The sequence below is a fragment of the Typopeltis vanoorti genome, chromosome 4 (genome assembly GCF_054136105.1).
Source record: "Typopeltis vanoorti isolate ZY-2024b chromosome 4, IOZ_Tvanoo_1.0, whole genome shotgun sequence".
Taxonomy (NCBI): domain Eukaryota; kingdom Metazoa; phylum Arthropoda; class Arachnida; order Uropygi; family Thelyphonidae; genus Typopeltis; species Typopeltis vanoorti.
This window is the reverse complement of record NC_143552.1, coordinates 114,618,115-114,641,946: the sequence shown is the minus strand read 5'-3', so window position 1 is coordinate 114,641,946 and position 23,832 is coordinate 114,618,115. Positions and strand designations below refer to the sequence as shown.

General features: G+C 35.8%; 1 protein-coding gene across 1 annotated transcript in view; it reads left to right on the top strand.

The window, feature by feature from the left end:
* Positions 1-23,832, top strand: part of LOC150107622 (uncharacterized) — a 170,549-nt gene that overhangs the window by 93,558 nt on the left and 53,159 nt on the right. The window lies entirely within an intron of this gene.

Sequence of the window (23,832 nt, the reverse complement as noted above, 5' to 3'; positions counted from 1 at the left end):
TCAAATCACTGCAACTGTGTCCTGGTGAAATGGATGTGAGAAGGGAACTGACAGTTTGAAAGAGGCTTGCAATAGGTGCCATGTTGCAGGCTTATCTGTTCAGCAAATTGTTGACATTGTGGTGCCATTAACACTGAACTATGAGAAGTATTAAACATATGAACTTATTGTTTTAATACTGACCATATTGTAATGTGTACAAACATCTTGCATTCTTTGCTTACCAGTTTCGCTAGCAAACTGTCTAGTTTTTTCAAGGCGTTGATGGAAAAGCATAAAAATACTAGTAAATGCAAATTGAAAGGAACATAAAAATGTTGTAAACAATCTAGTAGCTAAGGTTACACGTTCGCATGACAGACTGAGAGGACTTATTGTTCTTATTCATTATCACATATGCGTGTTTGTTGTAAACGCATGCTTGCTAGCTGTAGTTCAGATGGATTTAGAGAAAGGATCTGGTTTTTTCATGAACTGTTCAGAATAGTACCCTGATTTCTGTTGAGGTTTCTGCCAGTCATTAACACTATTGTGGCTTCTTTCAATAAACGATGTGTGTAGTTGTCATTGAAATATAGCATGGAGCTGTTTTGCCACTCTATCGTGTGGTTAGACGTACAGAAATGATGTGCTAAGCCAGAAGAAATACTTCTGTTGTGTTTTACATCACCAACATGTTCTTTTTGTCTGATCTCTAAACTCCGTGAAGTTTGTCCAATGTAGGCAAGACCACAGGAACAAGGAATGTAATATACTCCTGGATATTTGTAGAAATGGCACCTTATCTTTTGGGGATCCTAAAATCTGTCTGATGCTGGTGGTTGGTTTGAAGACCACTCTGATGTTGTAAGCTTTAAGTATTCTGGCTATTTGATAAGAAATTGACCTGATGAAGGGGATCACTACAGTAGAAATGTTCTGGGAGCTTGATTCTTCTTGTCTGGGGGTTGTCACTGTATAGATATTTTTTGATGATGTTCGAGGATATCCATTTTGTGATAATGTGTTGACTATTAGTGAGAGTTCAGTCTGTGTATCCTCCTCTTCTGATATAAACTTTTGGGCTCTATTTTTCAACATATGGATAATGCTGAGTTTGTGTGTGCTGTGATGGTTTGAAGTATAATGAAGATATCTTCCAGTGTCTGTAGGCTTTCTGTAAATAGATAATTTGACACTATTTGATTGTCTCTTTATCAAGATGTCTTTCATTATATGGCACGACAGCTTAGAAAACCTAAAATTGTTTGTGAATAAAATCAACTCAATACATAACAACATAAAATTCACTCTGGAAGTGGAAAACAACAGCCAACTGCATTTTTTAGACATCTTGATAAAGAGACAATCAAATAGTGTCAAATTATCTATTTACAGAAAGCCTACAGACACTGGAAGATATCTTCATTATACTTCAAACCATCACAGCACACACAAACTCAGCATTATCCATATGTTGAAAAAAAGAGCCCAAAAGTTTATATCAGAAGAGGAGGATACACAGACTGAACTCTCACTAATAGTCAACACATCATCACAAAATGGATATCCTCCGAACATCATCAAAAAATATCTATATGGTGACAACACCAGAAGAAGAATCGAGCTCCCAGCACATTTCTACTGTAGTGATCCCCTTCATCAGGTCAATTTCTTATCAAATAGCCAGAATACTTAAAGCTTACAATATCAGAGTGGTCTTCAAACCAACCACCAGCATCAGACAGGTTTTAGGATCCCCAAAAGATAAGGTGCCATTCTACAAATATCCAGGAGTATATTACATTTCTTGTTCCTGTGGTCTTGACTACATCGGACAAACTTCACGGAGTTTAGAGATCAGACAAAAAGAACATGTTGGTGATTTAAACCACAACAGAAGTATTTCTTCTGGCTTAGCACATCATTTCTGTACGTCTAACCACGTGATAGAGTGGTAAAACAGCCTTCATGCCATATTTGGATGACAACTACACACATTGTTTATTCAAAGAAGCTACAATAGTGTTAATAACTGGCAGGAACCTCAACAGAAATCAGGGTACTATTCTGAACAATTCGTGAAAAAACCAGATCCTTTCTCTAAATCCATCTGAACTACAGCTAGCCAGTAAACACATTACGCGTTTACAACAAACACGCATGCGTGATAATGAATAAGAACAATAAGTCCTCTCTGTCACGTGAACGTGTAACCTTAGCTACTAGATTGTTTACAACGTTTTTATGTTCCTTTCAATTTGCATTTACTAGTATTTTTATGCTTTTCCATGCAATGCCTTGAAAAAGCTAGACAGTTTGCTAGCGAAACTGGTAGGCAAAGAATGTGAGATGTTTGTATGCATTACAATATGGTCAGTATTAAAATAATAAGTTTATATTTTTAATTTTCAAATGACCAAATATGTTTAACTATGAGAGGTATCTGAACATTTCCGAACAATGCAATGTTTCCTATTTTGTGGCGTTTCCACAAAACCGACTATTGTCTCTTTCAATAAGACAATGCACCTTGTCATAATGCTGCTGCTGTAACTGCATACCAAGTCAACAATCAGTGCTATCATACTGAGAGGGAAGTGCAGAGAGTGTCAACTACAAGTGCTATCCACAGTGAGCAACACACCACATTCACTGAATTTTACCATAGGTGCTACAAAGGATAATGTGTAAAAACTGCCATTCGTCAACCAATACGCTGTATGTGCAGCATTGAGTGAAACAAGAATTTGCACAAAACATTCAGAACGAGGTTCAAAACATGGGTTTCAGTGGTAGGACTGTAATATGTAAAGAGTATGTAAAGTGGGATGTGGAAGCTTGGAAAACTGTTATGGTGCCACGAATCATGCTACACCCTCTACCAAGCAGATGGATAGGTTTGGTGGATGCCCAGTGAATGTCTCTTACCAGAGTATATAACCCGACCTATGAAATTCAGAGGTGGTGGTGTGTGATGGTATGGTCTGTTTTTCCTGGTTTGGCCTTGGACCTGTTTGTGGTGCCATTTACAGTGAACTATGAGAGGTATCTGAACATTCTGGACAATGCAATGTTTCCTACTTTTTGGCATTTCTACAGTACCGACTGTTGTCTCTTTCAGCAAGACAAATGCACTTTGTCATAATGCTGCTGTAACTGCTAGTTTGTGGACATCACCACACTTAACTGGCCTCCATAGAGTCTTGATCTCAATCCTATTTAACATCTGTGGAATGAACTGGAGCATTGGATGAGGTCAAGGGATTCCTGCTCCATAATAGTCTAGGACCTCATTGCATGCCTGCAGGAAGAATGGTCCAAAATTCCCATTGATTGCTATCATATGCTGGTGAAGTATGCTTTGTAGAATGTCTTTTTAAAATATGGAATTACTGCAGTCATTGCAGTGAAAGGTGGTCCTACATATTATTAAGGTGGGTATCATAGCTGTTTGTTCCTCACACTCTGGTGTCTATCAGCTTCTTTCCAAGCAGTATATTTTTTTTGGTCAGCTAAGTCCCAATATTGCCAGTCCATCTTCATTCATGCTAATTGGGTGCACCACTTGAATGTGAGGATGGGATATTAGTACGGAAGTCCCAGTTGGCTCTGCATTCCTTAAAAGTGATGTTGAGGTCCTCTCCCAGTTATTTGGCTTTGATCCTTAAGCTATCCTTATGGGTTATTTCTTTTGATACTTAGTGAATATTCATGTCATGGTTTTAGTATTCTTGGGATAATTAAATTATATTAGACCAATATTCTGATCTTGGTCACCTAAGCATCTTGGACACAGAATGAATGTGCATGTGTAGGCTCACATGAAAAGATACACTAGTCAGAATATCCCAAAATTCTTATTGTCATCCTTTAACTCATAGGATTGCTTAACTCTACCTGTAGAGCATTTTAACTAAAACTTCAATATGTTGTCTGTTTCTGCTGCATATGAACTGAATATGTACATACAAAGAAACTGATATGACCAAATTAATTATCTTAGTAGATATTTTTATAGTTACCCTCTTAAGTAATTTTCTGACAGAAGTTGACAAAAAATACCTAATTCTTTGGTTTTGCTTTTCTTATGCCTTAATGATGCTTGTTAAAATAAAAATTCCTGTTAACAATTTTTTTTAACATATTTATAAATAATTTTTTCTATAAGAAATTTGTTCAAGTTATCTCTGGAATGCAAAAATAACTTCTATTGAGTATAAAAATAAAATCCAATTTATTTTTTAGTTTAGAAGTGACACTTTCTTCATGACATGGAAAAATTTGCTTTTGTACCTTTTTTTCTTCGCATGTATGGTGCATATTCCTGTCAGGTTGATTTTCCTTTCTGTGGGAGGAATAGCATCTGGTAAACGATGGGCAGTAAGCCTACAAGTAGTTGAACTGGTTCCAGGATGCCTATGAGTACTCACAAATGATTTGTGTTTGTCAACAAGGTCTGTTAGTTCCATTCTGAATTTAGTGAGCTTCTTTGATTGATTCTTGATTTATGGCTCTGTCTTTTTAAAATATGGAAAATATTTTCCTGTAATATTTAGTATTATAATTGCTATAGTGTGTGTGGGGGGAGGGGGGGGGAATGACAACTTTATTCTCACACTATTGACATTTCATTATTTGAGACAAATGAACTGCTAAAAGTAGTCTCATCATTTATCTTTCTCTACATGACAAACGACAGATACCGAATAGTATCACGCCCATGTCCCACATGCATACCACTCCACCAATAAGGATCTAACTTCCATCTTCAGCCATTCTCAGAACACAAAATAAATGAATGGGAATGACCATGTAAGTATTTTTATTTAAATTCTTAAAACTAGGAAAAAATACAATACAAATAAGTGAACTCAAGGAAATTAATTTTGGTATTATGGGCATACACAAATATATTCAGGAAAATTTGCTAAGTGGTTAACACATAGTAGTAATATAGTTCATACAGTTTAATTATTCTATAGCGACTAATTTTTCCATTAACAAACATGCATTGTGAATAATATATCAGTGTTAGCCAAACATAGGCATGTACGGATGTACCTCCTCTAGTATTGAATAATGTTGTTTCACACTGTAGTTATTTTCTCATCATAATTTTTTCTCCTTGAATCATTTTCCACTTGCATCTTTTTTTCAGTAATAAGTTATTGTGCATTAATGAGATTTATATTTGCTACTACTGATCTAAACAGTCAGCAAAATGGCATGTATTGATTTGCTTGTGTTGGGTTAGCTGTAAGTTTTTGTTAATTTCTATTAATGTTGTTTGTCTCTTTTGATCAGTTCATTATGTGGTCATACTAAGATTATTTTACTTACAGCTAGTGTCTCCCAAAGGATTTAATTTTTTAAAGTAAGTGTCATTAATTTGTGTTGAATTATGCTGTGTGTTACATATTTACTGATATACTTTTTCCATTCTGAGTTAAGTAAACTCAACTTAAACATCACATTCATCTCTGTTTTGTTTTTGGTTTAAAATAGCATGCATTTTCAGCGAATTTTTTCAGAGGGTAAATGCTTTCTTGGTGGTCTTTTGGAACATATCACTGTACTTAACAACCTTAGGTATATTCTATGGTATTTCCTTTATTTGCGGTTTTTGAGAATATTTGCATGACATTATATTGGAGGTATGCTTGTATTAGAAACACAGATAATTTTTTTTTAAAATAAATGGAATATTTTAATTAGAATTCATAAAAATAATTTAAGTGAAATTGTTATAAAATTTCCCATATCTGAAAAATAAAATTTATATTTTAAAATTTCATACATTATGAGTGAAAAATTATAATTATTATTTTTTATTTTTTGCTAGGTCAGAAAGCAAATTCTACTTCTTGTTTTTATCTATTTCTTGTTTTTATCTAAGCATGAACAAACAAGTTTGAATGTGAAGTTAAAGTATCTTCATCACTAGGCTACTTGTTCAGTATCCCATAATCTTGGTTGTCTGAGGATCATGTGCTGTCATGAATAGAAATTTTCTGAAAGGATAGGAATGTGAAAAGAGAAGGGAGGAAGGAAGGAAGTACTGTTAATTATTGCAAAAGAATTGTCTACAAAGAGTGGAAGTTGAAAATGATAGTACATGTGATAATTTTGAATCCCTTTGGTGTGAATTACCACATACTTACTACTTCTGGAGAATTGTCATGCACTATGGATAGGGTCACTATCCAGACTGGTTTGGCCTTCATCACTAAACAATGCTAGGTCATTTTGATGTGAAGTCACTTGTTTCTGTATACAAGTAGAATAGTTGTGAAGATACCTCATGTACAGACTTTTCGTTTACTTATGTTTGTGAAAAAGGATACAAACAAGAATATATTTTTTTTTATTTGTCAAGTATAATTTACCTTTGATAATATATAGGATTAAATAGTTTGTGCTTTATACTTTGTTTGGTATAGAAGGAAAATGTGATACCTGAAGAAAAAACAGAATTATTATGGTGTGTTTTCAATTTAACTTTAATGTAAGATTACTTTTATCCCAGTGTGGGAAATATTACTTAACACTTCAGTTTTAATTTTAACATTTTACTAAACTTTAGTAAAGTTCAGTTATGATTAGACCATGCTAGTCTGCTACAACTCAAAATACTTATATCTGCATTATTAATCCTTCCATTATGCTGTTGTTCTTCCATCTTTTGAATCATTTACATTGAAGATACCTCAACACTGAGCAGACATTCTATGAATAAAGAAATACACACACACATCACACCACACCACAAGTATATTTGAGCTGTAATAAGAAAACAGTGCTTTAAGTAGTGTATAGTGTGACTTTTTCATATAATTTTGCTTCATTTTTTTCATACTGAAAGCAAGTGTTCTTTAATAGTCTTTGTTGTAATTTGTTCATTTGCATTCTTGCTGCTTGTCTGTGCTGCTGCTGCTGCTTTCTGAAAATGGTTTCTATAAGGAAGCACATATCGGCAGGATGGAAAACTTTGACATGAAGATAGTTCTGCCCTGCATTTTTCTCAGTGGATGTGTTGAGAGAATTATTTTATATATGCCCAAAAATGTGAATGATTTGCAGACTATCAGGGTACATGAAAAGAAGGAAAGTATTACTTTATGTGAAAAGTGTAATGATAGGTTAGGGCATTTTGAAATGGGAGCTAATGTTGCTGGTAGTAAACAGAAATAAGATGGAATTGTTAATTATAACAAAGGGAATGGAGTGGAAGAGCTTAGGCAAGAGTTGATGAAAATGAAAAGTGAAATGAAGCATCTGAAAGATGAGATTAAAAGTACACAAAACATGCTTTCCTGGTGAAACATTGAAACAAATAGATGCTTGACAGAGAAGGAAAGAGTGGGCATCAGAATTAGTGGTAGTTGTGGACATGAATGACTTAAATGGTGAAAAAAGGAATATTGATAGAGACTTGAAGTTGTGGATAGTAAAGGATAATAGAGCAGTTGGGAAAGTCACTAGTCAGAGTTGAGAAGGAGAGCAGAAATAATGAATAGTAAGATGAGTTGTGTGAGGCAAAATGGATTCAGTTTATGAATTTGAAGGGAAGTGGGATTGGTTTAAGGTTGATGGATTGCATTTGAATGGGCTTGGTGCTGGGCATTTAGAGAAGCTATTGTTTGCTGAAAAGACACAGAATCAGAAGTTAGTGTAGCTAATGATCAAAAGGTGCTTGTGAAACAGGATTGCACAGCCAAACAGGTTGAGGGGGGGGGGTGGATACAGGGTTGAAGGCATCTTTGCAGCAGGAAAGTATGATGGAATGCATAAAGGTGGGAACAAGAAGGTATATTTCTACATGTTAGGATTAGGAAAACAGGAGTGGTCAAGTCATAGAGAGGTATGATATAGTGGCTAGAATAGAGAATGTTGGTGTTGATGGAATTGCCTCAAAGACAGGAGATCCTTATATTTGTTAAAATGTAAGGAGCATTTGAAATAAGGGAGCTGTGTTTTTTTTTGCATTGATTGAAGCAGTATGCCTAAAGATGATCTGTGTGAGTGAATGTTGGTTGTTTGAGGCTCATGTGCTGTCATGAATAGAAATTTTCTGGAAGGATAGGAAGGTGAAAAGAGGAGGAAGGAAGTACTGTTAATTATTGCAAAGGAATTGTCTACAAAGAGTGGAAGTTAAAAATTATAGTACATGTGACAATTTTGAATCCCTTTGGTGTGAATTTGAAATTAACAAATTAGTGTATCTGATAGAATGTTGTTATAGGTCAGGAAATGTAGGGAATGGTGATTGTGAAATGTTAGAAAAATTGGTTAGGCAAGTAACAAGAAGGTGATTCTAATGATAGACTTTAATTACATGAATGTAGATTGGAAGGAAGTGAAGGAGATGGTATATGGGAATAAGGAGAGTGAATTTTTTGAATTTTTGAGGGACAAATATCATAAGCAGCATGTGACTGAAATAACTAGAAATTTTAAAGTGTTGGATTTGGTGATAACTTCAAGATATGGTTGTTAATTAGGTATTACCACTGCTGCCAGATGGCAAGCATTATGAAGGTACGTCATGAAGTACTTGTTTGGGAAGTGGTGAAACAAGAAAAGGTTATTGCAAAAAAAAAAAAGAAAAAAAAAGTGGAATTATAATGTGGGTTATTATGAGAAGCTCTCTAGTTGACCAGCATGAGTATGTCGGGTAGATGAGCTGTGCAGAAAAGATGTTGACAGTATATGGGAATTCACAAGGCAGTATTTGACACAGGTGATGTAGAACTGAATACTAAGAGTTAAGTGAATAAATAGAGTAGGAGTGAAATAAATGAACAGTGAAATCAAGCAACTTGTGTTGAAAATGCTGTGGAGGAGGTACAAAATAGTCAGCGGCAATTAGATCTATGAGGAGTATGAAGTGCATACTCCTCAGAAAGAAAAGGTGCAATACAAGAAGAGAATGGCTAGTCAGGCCAAGGATAATTCAAGGGGATTCCCTATGTGGCAAGCAAGAGAAAGAATAATTATGGCAGATTGAGAGAGTGTTTAGAGGGTATATTGCACTGGTGGATAGTTTGTAGCAGAGCAACAATTGCAAAGGATGTAGTGGAATTATTGAATGAGCAGTTCATCAATGTATATCATACTGGTGCAAATGATGCTGTGCAGTACATAGAAGGGAGGCGAGTATTAGGAGAATTGGAAATGAAAGATTCAGAGGTATATCAGGTGCTGATTGGGTTAGATGATGATAAGGCTTCTTTATGATGATCACATGGATTTGTAAAGGGTAGGTCTTGTTTAAGCAATTTACTTGAATTTACAATAAGGTAACGAGTGTGTTGGATAAGTGAGAATCATATACAGTGCTATTCTTGGACTTTGCAGTAGTATTTGATGGATTACCTGATAAGTATATTAGTTAGATGGATTGATGATTGGCTCTCTGTGAAATATCGGCAAGTTGTGTATGATGGAGCAGTGTCTCAAGAAAAGGAGGGTAACCAGTGGTGTGCCCCACGCTTTCTGTACTTGGGGCCCCACTGTCTAACTTGTTTGTAAATGATATTTCATGTGGATTGACTGGGGATCTTCAGTTGTTTGCCGATGAGGCAAAGTTGGGAGAATTATAAGTAGCACTGCTGATGTTAATTCCCTTCATGAAGATTGGAGTAGTTTTAATATCAATAAGTGCAAGGTATTGCATTTTGGAGTGCAGAAATATAAGGTTCTGTACTATATTGACAGTGCTGTACTGCAGGAAGTGGATAAGATTGGAGATTTGGGAGCGAGAGTTGACAGCAGACTCAAGTTTAGAAGGCATATTGTTAGTGTTGCAAAGGCTGCACGTCATAGTGCTACTATGATAAGGAAGTGGTTGTGCCACTGTATGAAGCACTGGTTAAACCATGCTGATGTTAATTTTCTTCAGGAAAATTTGAATAACCTTTTAACTTGGACAAATGAGTTGGGTTATAATTTTAATATTAATAATTGCAAGGTGTCGCACTTTGGAGTGCATGGATATAAGGCTGCACATTATATTAATGACACTATACTGCAGGAAGTAGATGAGATTCAAGATCTGGATGTGATGGTTGACAGTAGACTGAAATTTAGAGGGTGTATTGCAAATACTGCACATTATATAACCATTCAGCCACCTGGCCTGGTTGGCCCGAGTGGTTAGTGTATCTGCTCTCTAGCCAAAAGAGCTGATTCCTTTAGCATGAGAACAGACAAGACTGCATTTTGGTGGCATTGAAAGTGACCAGGGTAATTCTTCTCCTCCCTCCAAGTGAAGAATGATATGAGATCAGTGTGTGTGTGCGCTGATCTGGGGATATTCATGATTTATTGAATTAGTAGGATGAATGGAGTGTACTATCACCAGCAAAACTGTGGATAGGATTAGTGGTGATCGAGAGTAATATGTCATTTATGTTTTGGAGAAAGGATAGGTTATAGACCTGAGTCCTGAGACACTTCCACATTGGTAGCAGAGTTTGAAGCAAGGGAGCTATTTATCATGACCTACATTATCATATCAATGACCAGAGAGAAAGCTGGCCATACAATTACAGAGGCTGCTAGGTAGACTGATGGTTGCCAGTTTACTGATTAGGTCCTGATTCCAAAAATGACCAAAAGCTCTAGAAATGTCTGCGGCAACAGCACACATTTCTCCAAACCTTTATATGGCACGTGCCCAATGATGGGTGATATAGGCTAGGAGGTCAGCCATCGATCTAGATTGGTGCAATCCATACTGGCTGTTGATGATTAATTGGTTAGCCTCTGGGTAGTGGAACTCTGACTTTCTTATAAATTAAAGATGAGAAGAAATTGTATTCTTTGTTTAATCCTTTATCCAAGTGTAAACAAACAAGGTTTGCACGTGAAGTAACTTCATGACTGGGCTAATTGCTAATTGTATATAGAGGCTAATGACTTCACATCACTTGCCTTAGTATTCCATAATGCATATCCTTATGGGCATGTATAATGCTATGCATTATGGGAACGGTCACTACCCAGACCAGTTTCAACATTTGGAGAGAGAACTAAGGTGATGGTGATTGGTCAGTAGTTTGATGGTAGACTTTTTTTCGAATAAGTTGGATATGTGTTTGATTTCATGCATCGGGATAAGTAAAAACTGTATAGAAGATTGTAGAGATGATATAGGACATGTTAACTCTTGAGCATGAGATTTGAGTACAGTTGGAAGGACAGTGGAAAATGCAGTTGAAAAAATGCCATCAGGATCAGAAGACTAGTATCTAAAAAGTCACATAAGTCATTGGTATTTATTATTGTTTATGTGGATATCAGTTGAGGTAACAAGATTTATCTTGCCTTAGCATTTAGATCATGAAGCTGTATTATTTAGTACAGCTGGGCAGCACCAGCCGTTTTTCAGCTGGTTTTATATTAAAAGTAACTGTGGCTGCTACATATAAAAAATTATAGCTACAATTTGCAGCAATTCATAAACATGTGTATCTAAAAATGCAATGTGTTGCATAAAGTTATATTGCTTAAACAATCAATGTGTTCACACTGGGCTGTATTTTGTACATGTACGTCAGGGAAATTGTCTTATGTCCCTGTACTGAATGGGCACATTTTCACAATTTCTCTCTCACACACACACACACACACACACACACACAAACACACATATATATATATATGTAATCATTCCACTTTTTTGAGAACTTTATTTGTAAAATTAAATTATTATTATTAAATTAAAAACTTATTTGTGAACTCTTATTGAAATGATATTGAAATAAAAAAAAATTATTTCAATATTTTCCCCTTGACATGAAATAAAAAAAATTAAAAAATATATTTTATTTCATGTTAAGGAGAAAAAAAAATTACTTTTGAATATTTGCAATCACTCATAAATCACTTGGAATATATATATATATATATAAATGCCTAGAGTGAGAGTATCCAATGTTATCTACAAAAGTAAAAAAAATAAAACATTAAATCAGCAGTATTTTTTCTCCTTCTCCCCTTTAAACGCTTGCAATTGTCTAGATAGTATACTGGAATTATGAACTGGTGTAATCATATATTTTCTACTACTGAAATTTTTTTTTTTTTTTTTAAATTAAGTTGCTTTGAGAAAAGTGGAGGGGGGGGGTATGGCATTTCTTGGGAATAAAAATTTGCGTGTGTTTTTTTAGTCATCTTTCATAGAACTTGTGATAATGCTGTATATGTATACACTGATGATGAAAGCATGTATTAAAAATGGTTTATCTTTCTGAGTCATTGCAAATACAATCAAATACTGTGCAAAAAATGCACAACTTTTGATTTTATTTACAAAAGATATAGCATTTCATATTTCTGTATCTGTCTCTGGCATACATGAAGAGGTTTTGAAATGCAAGCTTTGCATAAAATTTCTTATTTCGACCTTTATCTCAACTGTTTGCAAGAAAGAAAAAGATTAAAGGATTAAGCTGGTTTTCTTCGAAATAAACTAAGAAAATTGTTTTTCCCCCCCACCCCACCCCCAAGGGTTAAAGGATATAATGTAAGATCGTCAAAAAATCTTTAGAATAAATATCCTTTATTAGGATATAAGAATATAAATTATAAATAAATAAGAATGTTTATTCTAAAGATATTCTGATGATCTCATATATCCTTTTACCCTAAGAAAGAAAGAATGGGGAAATTTTTTCTCAGTGTATTTTCAAGAAAACTAGCTTAATCCTTTAATCTTTTTCTTTCTTGAAATTATCTGAGATAAAAAGGTTGATGAAATTGTGAAACTTTATGCAAAACCTGTTAGTGTATGCCAGAGGCTGATACAGTAATTGAAATGTCATGTCTTTTGTAAATAAATTCAGTCGTGTTTTTTTTACAGAACTGCATACTGCCAGACACAAGCTGCGTGTGTTTATGCACAGAAACTTATTTGAATAACTAACCAATAATAAACACAGCATGTGTATATTGGCAGCTAAGTAATGGGATGAAAATAACCCTGTACAGTGAAGCCCTCTCCTTCCACACACAGACATAGCAAACATAAGCAGTGTGTGTGCTATATATATATGTGTGTGTGTGTGTGTGTGCGTGCGTGCACTATATATATATGATGATGATGATGATGAGCAGCCTATTTTTCTACCCAATGCAATGTGAAAGCCTCTCCCATTGCAGGAGGTTTTTGGGTCTACTACTCCCGTGGTGACCCAGTCCATATTGGATGAGTGTATCTGTACTTGGGTGAATGAATGTATGAAGGTGAAAGACAATCGCAACCATCCATGCTCACTTGGGATTCAAACCTGCAGTCTCTTAGCTGGAAAGCGGATACAACCACTCGTCCAACCAGGCCGCATATATACTATGTCTATGCGTGGAGGGAGGGGGGGGGGCTTCACTGTACAGGGTTATTTTTATTCCCTTACTGAGCTGCCCATATATATATATATATATGTATATATATTGGTTAATTGTTCAAATAACTTTCACGGCTTACACATATAACAAAAATTATAAGCCTCTTCAAAGACTCCAATATATTTTATCCAACTCTATGTGAATGTTGTCAGGGAGATAGACTCTTAACTATATTTAAAAGATTAATCAAAATAATGAGTCATAAATTGTGCATATAAGCTCTTGTCTTGGTTGCATCTGAAGTAATACATCTGGACAATATGTAATGCATTTCACTGCAACTTATTGGACATAAATAATACTACAGCTGTTAATTCATTTCTCTAATGAATCCATTTCTATTCATCCCTCTTCTTCCCTCTCCCCATGTACTGGTGATGACTCCTTGGGGGGTATCACATAATAATATTCTAGGCCTCTATTACATTCCTTCTCCCTCCCTTCTCCTGATCTCATCTTTGTAACTCTTCTTTGCATTCTTTCCACATGTTCTTTATCCCCCTTGGGAACCAAGCAAAATTGCACATAGTAGTGGTCATATCAAGGCCATGTAAAAAGGCAAAATGACTTCCTCACATATCAATGTCATTTCAGCATCATAATTATTCTCTAAATTGTATTTGCAATTTTTGCCAGATGATGAACTTTGAACCTGAACTTCTTCTCCACACAACTCCAAGACCCATATGATCCATCAGCTTCTCCAAGCATAATCCAATAGTATATTATAATGATTATATACAGGGTGTTCGGGATAAATTTGACATATTTATAATTAATTATATTTTTCCGTAAGTTACATGTATTAACACACACTTCTCTTCATTTAAAAGTTTGGACCCTTCTTCATTCATATACAAGATGTCAGAAAGGATGGATAGCTGGAACCCACCTGAATCATGGAAGAGAATAACTTGTATCATGATGATTCGTGCCCGCCATCAAAATAAGGATATTACGACTGCTGCCCAATGCTCCCTGAATACAGTAAAAACAATCAGGCATGAACTAGAGACTTGCAATGGTGACTACGAGGATGTAGCAAGAAGAAAGATCCCTAGCAGACGATCTGATTGCGTTCGTACAGCAGAATTCCTCGCAAATCTGCAGGAACAGGTGTTGAAGAACCCTGGCATTGGAATTCGGGCTTTGTTCGTGGAGTTGCTAACTGTAGTCAAGCCCTGGATAACAAGGGTAGCCAATGGTAGGCCGTATGTATGGCAGCAGGATTCGGCCCCTTGCCACACCTCTGGGAAAAGTCAAAAATGGTTGTCTGAAAATTTCTACGACTTCACCAGTCCAAATGTTTGGCCTCCAAACTCCCCAGACCTTAACCCCATGGATTATTTTGTATGGGGCGCAGTTGAAAAAGACACCAATCGCACTTCCAGTAATACAAAAGCCCAGTTAATGGATAAAATTAAAACAGTTTTTGCGGCCCTTCCCAGGGAGACTGTAGCATCAGCTTGTTCGAGGTTCCGAAGCAGAATTGAAGCTGTGATCGATGCTAATGGTGGTTATTTTGAGTAAATCTTGTTGATAGTATTGTAATTAACTCTGCCTGTAATGTTTTTTTGTCAATTCATTAAATTTAATAGATACAAAGAAGATTTTCTTTTTCCTTACGAAACTGTCAAATTTATCCCGAACACCCTGTATATTATAATCGTTATAATATACTATTGGAAATCTCATTACTTCAAAATGCATTACGTTACACTTACTAACATTAAATTGACAGCTATTATTTGCCTACAGTTACAGCCTATTCAAATCATTCTATAAGTGCTGTAAATCAGTAGCTCCATGATTACTCTGCCTATCTTTGTATCAGCAAATCATTGAACATCTTCTGACAACTTTATTGACAAGATTAGGTGTTGGACATTATTCATAACATATTTTAATAGTATTACATTACCAATATGACTTGCCATAAATTATAGAAAGATGTTTATTAACTGGCATACATTTTGCTGGGTATCAAACCAGCATCTTGAGACAAACGATACATTACAGTTTACGTGCGACAGTAAGTGAAACAATTAGATTTGAATTTGTAAAGAAAGGCTTAGGTATTGTTCATTATCCATAATAAAGCTTAACAGTGTAACTAACACCAACAGGAAAAAATACATTTATTAAGCTCACTAATATTTTGCTGGTTTTCTACCCAGTATCCTTGGAGCACAATAATAACTGTGACAAGTACACAGCACTAAACCAAGTAATTGTAGAAACAATTTAAATTGTACGTGTGGACAGACTTATGTGTTCGTCGAACATGTTGTTTATTATTTTAACAGTATAATTAGATTAGTTTAGCGAAGATGAGCGAATACATTTAGCGAAGCTACTAGCCACTCTGACTAACAATTCTCCCTCCTTTGTCAAAAATTCAGCACACCTAAAAAGCATCTTACAACACCTCACCCTAAAAAGCTCAGACTTAATAGTAAGCTTTGACATTACTTCACTATTCACAAATGTACCACTAATAGAAACCCTCAATCTACTGAAGTCACACTCCCCCCCCTGATATATTTGAACTATTCAAATTCACAATACATGCAGGATATTTCACATGGAAAGGGAAAATATACAAACAAATTGATGGGACAGCCATGGGCTCCCCCCCCCCCCCCAGCCAACTTTTACATAGAACACCTGGAAAAACAAGCAATCAATACAGCCACTCTCAAACCAACACTTTGGCTACGCTGTTGATGATGTGCTTGCTATTTGGCCACATGGCCCTGAGACATTGAAAGCATTCTTAGCACATTTAAATAGCCAACATCCAAAAATCCACTTTACTATGGAACTGGAAGCCAACAACTGTCTGCCCTTCCTGGATACACTCATCACACGTCTCCCAGATGGTTCCTTATCATTTTCAGTTTTCAGAAAACCCACACATACAGGCAGATACTTACACAAACAATCACACCATCATCCTTCTCAACAATATGGCATATTAAAAATGCTAACCCATAGAGCGAGAGCCATCTGTTCAAATGACAAGGCTCTTACTGCTGAACTGACTCACTTACGCCACACCTTCTTGGCCAACGGCTACAATCCACAAAAAATAAACAAAATACTAAACACTCCTAAGAAACCCCTCCCACCATCCACCACAGAGAACTACAACAAAACAGTCACCATCCCTTACATTAAAGGCACATCCGAAAAGATCTCAAGAATTCTCAATAAACATAAACTACGCACTACATTCAGACCATGTAGCAAATTAGCCACCCTCATCCGCTCACCCAAGGACAGCATTCCTCCTTTATTACATCCAGGAGTCTACCAAGTACCCTGCTCATGCAATCAAGTCTACTACGGTCAAACAGGAAGAACTGTGAATATCCGCATCAGCGAACATAAACGATACGTCCGGAATTATCATTATGGGAAGTCGGGCCTAGCAGACCATGCTCTGGATACCCCTGCACACAGGATCAACTGGAAAAACACAAAAGTACTACACAGAAAACCCATATAAATCAGAGAGATTGTTCTTAGAGGCGACAGAAGCCCTAAAACACACTCCAAATCTCAACAAATATGGCTGTATTACTTTTCTAGGACTCTAGTAATATATGATAGCTTTTTTTTTTTTTTTTTTTCCTTTCAGATAGAGGGCGCCAAAATCAGGACTCTAGTCTTTGTGTTGCTGCTACAATTTTGTTTAAGTACACCATGTTGTTTTAGTCTTGCGTATTGTGACAAACAGTGTTTTTGTGCTCTGAAGATGCTGGTTATAATACCAGCGAAATATCAGCATCAAGTTAATAAATTAATTATTTACTTAGTTTCTGTGTTCTATTATACCATTAAAATAATAAACAACAATTTAAATTGTAATTAACACCTAATGTCTTATAGTTGCTCTCTATGGGTCAGTTCTATTAGGTCTTAAAATGATAGTCTCTCAGATCTTTGGTAAATTAATGCAACCATACTTATTGAGGTTGGGAGAATGCTTCATAGCTGATGCAGATTCTAAGAATAGCCTCTCAGACCTGTAATGACTTCTATAATAAAGATGTTTTTCTCCATCTGATCCTATGTGAAGGAATATCCAGAGCATAGTCTGCCAATTCTGACTTGCCATATACATGATCTTGGATGTAATTTTTATGTTCTTCAAAGCATATGTTAATTGATCTGCCAGTCTGTCCAAAGCAGACTAACTTGCAAGCACAAGAAACTTTATACACTCCTGGATGTTCAAGAAGATGTAGTCAATCTTTAGGAGAATGTTTGAAAGTGGTATGGAGATCATATTTTAAAAAACCTTTTTTTTTCATGATGTTTTTCCTGATGAACATATGGAATGGTTTTGCTGTGATTCTGTGTGTTTGGTGTAGGAGGGATGGGGGGATGCATGCAATATTTTATCTATTTCATATGGGCTATAGCCATTGGCTAAAAGGCATTGTGAGGGTCCCTAAGCTCAGTTTCAAGGGCTGTGCCATTTAAACAAATAGCCCTTGGCTAGCGAGTAAGAGTTTTGAGGATGCCATACTTTTGGGATGGTCAGGAGTGTGATTGTTTATGTAAATACCTACCAGTATAAGTGGGCATTCTGTAGATAGAGAAGGATAATGAGAAAAAGTAACTATTGTTACTTTTTCTATGGTGAAGTTTATTTTAGGATGTTAGCTGTTAAGATGCAGCACAAGTGTATCTAATGTGTGTGTGTACTATGAGGCCAAACAGCAAACACATCGTCAACAAAGTGCAGCCAAACTGTCGTTTTTTTTTTTTTTTTTTTTTTTTTTTTTTTGTGGCTGTGTTGAGAGCTTCGTTTTCAGAATGATCCATATAGAAATTTGCTGGGGGGTGGGCATAGCAGTCCCATGTAGCTGCTTTTTTCAAATGACACAGCCCTTGATATTCTAAGATTCTTTGACCACTTTAATCCCCATTCTTCTCCTTGCAGTCTTCATCACAAAATCAGTTACAAGACTAAGTAGAAAGGGTGACAGGACATACCCCTCCTCTCTCACCCCAGTTATTTTAAACACCATTCACTGTGTGCTTTATTAACTTGAACACAAATCTCACTTATCATATAAAGCATCATAATGCTAATAAATTTATCAGGTGTTTCATAAGCTCTTATAGTCTTCCATAAATTTTGCCTATCAATTGAATCAAAGGCCTTCTTGAAATCAACAAAATGTGATCACAGGCTTTTAAAATTCTAAACATTTCTCAAGGAATCTGCCTCAGTGAAGATTTGGTTGTACATTATGTTTGGTCTTCTTCCCTTCCTGAATTCATCTCTAAGTTGCTCATCAACTAAGTTCTTTATCCTGTTGAGTATAACAGTGCAGATGACATTACTTAAAATAGATGGTAGTTGATTCTCTCTATAATTCTCACATACTGTGCAATCTCCCTTCTTAAAAATGACACTGTTATACTTCTAGCAAAGTCTGGGAATTTGTCCATTTAATAGATATAAAATCTATAGCCAAGTCATTATACTCTTCCTACTTCCTTTTAGCATTTCCTGTGATTTATGAAGTTTTAATTTATTTATGGGGTGCTTAAGGGTCAAAGCTGTATAACTGAGAGGAGACCTCCACATAGCCTTTAAAGGAATGCGGAGAACCAACCAGGGCTTCTGACCTAATGTCCAATCCTCACCTTCTCGTGGTGCACCCTGTTGGGTATCTACTTTGATACTGAACGAACGATGATGGGCTGGCAATTTGGGATTTAGCCAACCAAATTGTATTCTTATTGGTTAAACCAAAATAAAAAATGATGGTACAACATGACAAAATTTCATGCCGGCTGGGGCGTTGCCCAGTTAAACAAGGCCCCCATTGTTTTCGCCAGGGAACCTGGGCAAACAGCGAAAAGTCAGCTACTGGAACAAATCTGAAAACAAACCCAAACTCAACATCACCAGAGTTAAAGATTGGTACTCTCAACGTAAGAAACCTGAATGGCAAAGAAATGGAGCTAGCTGAGGAATTAGATAAGTACCAGATCGACATAATAGGGGTGACTGAAACAAAAAAGACCAAAACTGGTGAGATCTTTCTGAGCAATAAATACAAAATGTTATATTCAGGCAATGACAATCAAGGAAAAGAAGGAGTAGCCATAGTATTCAACACAAAATATGAGGCTAATCTTCTTGAATGGCAGTCAGTCTCAAGTAGAGTAATGTGGGCAAATATGAGAATGGGTAACTGGACAATGAGACTTATTTGTGCCTATGGTCCCACAGAGGGTTCTACTAAGGTAGAAGTGGAGGAATTTTTTGAGGCTTTAGAAAAAGCAACTGACACAATGAAAAAGGAAAACTTAGTCCTTGTTGGGGATCTAAATAGCAGTAGGAAATGATTGTGAGACATATAAAAATATTTTGGGAAAATTTGGAGAAAAGAGCAAAGCTAATAATAATGGCAAATATCTGTTGGATTTATGCTCAGGACATGGACTGGTTATTACTAACACCATGTTCTAACATAAAAATGTGCACAAATTCACATGGAGAGAAGAGGCTAGGAATAAGAAAAGTCTCATTGACTATGTTATTGTTGATAGTGATGTTTTCTCCCTGGTGCAGGACACCAGAGTGTACAGAGGATTTGAAATTGGAAGTGATCACTATTTAGTCTTGAGCAGGATAAAATTGAATTTCATATTGAAAAGAAGAACATGCAAGAAAGTTTTAAAGCGAATAAAAGTTGAGCAGCTCTCAGATGTGAACTGTAGACTAAAATACAGAAAGATTATTGAAAAGAAAATGAAAGAGTTTGAGAACAGGAATCAAACCTTGGAGATTCAGTGGCAAACTCTGAAGAAAACATTGATTGATTCTGCCAGAGAGGCATGTGGTGAGGTTGTGTGCAAGGATAAAAAAAATCAGAACTCCCTGGTGGACACAGGAAGTTAAAGAGGCAGTGAAGGAAAAGAAGAAAGCATATCAAAAGTTCCTGTCAAATAAGTCAGCTTTTACTCTTAGAGAATACAGAGACAAATGTAAGAAAGCTAAACAGTGCGTAAAACTAGCTAAACAAAAGTCATGGGAGGACTTTGGCAAGAATATAGAAAATAAATATCAAGAAGGTGGCAAAATATTCTGGAGGTTGTTGAAGAAGCTTAGGAATGGAGGAAAGAGTGCTGTAAAAGGAGTTAGAGATGATAAAGGTGACTTGAAAACAGCAGAAAAAGATATCCTTGAAGTATGGAGTAATTACTTTGAAAAACTGCTAAATGAAACAAGCAGTGATGACAGCACAGTGATAAAAAAATACTGACCAGGCATGCAGTCAGGAATACATATCCATACTTGAAGTCGAAAAAGCCATCAAAGCTTTGAAATGTGGAAAGGCAGCAGGAGTAGATGATATTCGACCAGAAATGCTGAAGTATGGTGGTATAAAAGTCTTACAGTGGCTGCACTGCATAGTTCAGAAAGCCTGGACTGAGGGACGAATTCCCGATGATTGGAGTAGAGCTCTCATAGTATCCATATATAAAAAGGGAAATAAAACTGAATGTGAGAATTACAGAGGTATTTCCCTACTGAGTGTTCCTGGCAAGATCTGTGCAAGTATACTTGAGAAACGGTTGAGAAGAATTGTGGAAGAAAAGCTTGGTGAAGAACAAGCTGGATTCAGCCCAAATAGAGGCTGTCAGGATCAGATCTTCACTTTACGACAAATAGTTGAGAAAGCATGGGAATATAACAAAGATCTGTATTTAAGTTTTGTCGATTTGGAAAAGGCATATGACAAGGTGCCAAGAGAGAAGCTATGCAATACGCTGCAGTTATATGGTGTCAATGGGGCATTATATCAAGCAATACTTAGTCTTTATTTGAGTTGTAAGTCAGCAGTTAGAATTGAAGGAAGTACAGGAAGATGGTTTAATGTTAAATCTGGTGTCAGACAAGGATGTGCATTATCCCCTCTGTTATTCATTATCTATATGGATCACATTATGAAGGAAAGTGGTATTAAACCTGATATCAAAATTGGAGATGTTAATGTCAGCTCTTTGCTTTATGCGGATGATGTTATACTTCTAAATAAATCCGCTACAAGTCTGCAAGATTCTCTGACTAAATTGAATAGCTGTTGTAATAGATATGGTATGAAGGTCAGCAATAAAAAGACAAAGACAATGAAAATAGGCAGAATCATTGAAAATGTCAACTGTGTTGTGAATGGAGGACCTGTGGAACAAGTAAAACATTTCAGTTACTTAGGCACGATTTTTACTGAAGATGGTAAATTAAATATAGAAATAGACAACAGAATCAGCAAAGCTGGTATGGTGGGAAGTCAATGGAATAAATTCATATGGAATAAGAGAGAAATTAGTCGGAACACTAAATTAGCTGTGTACAAGGCAGTGTTCAAACCAGTTTTAACTTATGGATCTGAGAGCTGGGTCAGAAGTAAAACACTTGACCAAAGACTAGAGACCGCAGATATGAGAGTCCTGAGAAAGATTAGAGGCGTGAACAGATGGCATCAATGGCAATATCATATTAAGAATGAGGATATTAGGAAAGAACTTGACATTGTCAGCATCCAGGAATGCGTTAGCAGAGCTAATCTCAGGTGGTATGGTCACTTAAATAGAATGGGAGAGGAAAGATTAGCAAAACAAGTGTTCTCTGCCAGGTTGGCAGGAAAACGACTCTGAGGAAGACCGAGATATAGGTGGATTGATACGGTACAAAGTGCCTTAGACGGTAGAAATATAAAATCTGATAATGTTGGAGTCTTGACAAGTAACAGACTGATTTGGAGGAAAATTGTAGATAGGAAGTTAGTACTGATGTAAATTTTTCATGTAGTACTGTCATATCCTGTATACCCCTTGAGGATACATGGCAGGAATTTGATGATGATGATAATTTATTTATAGTCAATTTGACCAGCATAGTGTAATGAGGCTGATATCAAATTGACATGTTGAACTAGTTTGTTCACTAAGGATAATTGGATCACAAGACTTGTTTAAAAGATAAAATGCTCTGGCCACCTTGCTATGATGGCATTCTGTTCTTTAGTTGTGTGACTATTTTTATCTTTAATGACTTCACTCCATTCTCTTCATGTTATCATTTGTGATTATTCTCTCTAGTTGCATTCTCTTCTTTTTCTGCCATGCTGTTAAATAAGAACTTTTTATCTATTTTTAGCTGGCGTTTTGTTTATTAATTTCCCCATACCTTAATTCTGTTTCATTATTTGGATACTTGAATATAGGAATATTCATTTATTTACATTGTATATAAATGCATCTTTCAAACAGAGGATGTGTTTATATTCAAGCTTTGATACATCTCTAAATGAATGTCATTTATCAGAATCTCCCCCCCAAACATCAGCGTTTCCATTAACATCATTGCAAAGCACAAGTTTATCACTGATAAAGGGGGGGGGTCTAAATTTGCTTATGCTTATTGAATTAAAGTGATCATTGTATTTTTTTTTTACATCAAAAGATTTCTCTCTTGTAACCTAGATCCTAAAATATTAGCTTATGTTTTGATAAAATACATCTCACAAGATCATTCAACTCTGCTTGAGTTATCAGATGTGAGATGCTTATGTAATTGGCAGCTGAAAAGTCAGACCTGGTTTATGACAACATCAGTCTGTGTTTTTAGGGCCATTGGTACTTTCATTCATGTACAGTCCATGTCTCAGGTAATTTATAAGCTAGCAACATAGTTTTGTGATGTGCTATTTGTGTGACTGATTATGTGATTAGACTTCGAAGAAAAGCCGAGTAACAGGTTTCTAGGTCTCTAGGCTTTCTCCATACCTTGCAGATAATAGTGGTGTTGACAAATGTGTAACCATCCTCTTAAATACAATGCAACACTCTGGTCCTCATTTTACATCCAAAGTGCAACGCATGCACATGTTTTCATGTAACATCACTGTGCAAACATTATAGATCTACATTGTTCATTTACTTGGACATTGTACAACTGCAGATATGTTATAAATTAAAGATGCAAGAAATTATATTCTTGGTTTAATCCTTTGTCCAAGTGTAAGCAAACAAAGTTTGCATGTGAAGTATCTTCATGACTGGACTACTTGTTAGGTCCATTGTCCAAAAGCACAAGTTTAGCACTGATAAGGTGGGGGGGGATATAAATTTGCTGATGCTTCTTGAATTAAAGTGATATCATTGTATTTTTTATTTTTTTTACTTTTTTTTTTTTTACAAAAAAGATTTCTCTCTTGTAATCTAGATCCTAAAATATTAGCATTAGCTTATGTTTTGATAAAATCCATCTCTCTCACAAGATCATTCCACTCTGATTGTGCTTTACATCAATTGCCTTAGTATTGCATAATGTGTATTGCATAAGATATGTGCTTTGCATTATGCAAAGCACACATCTTTTTGGACATGGATATTATTATGCATTAT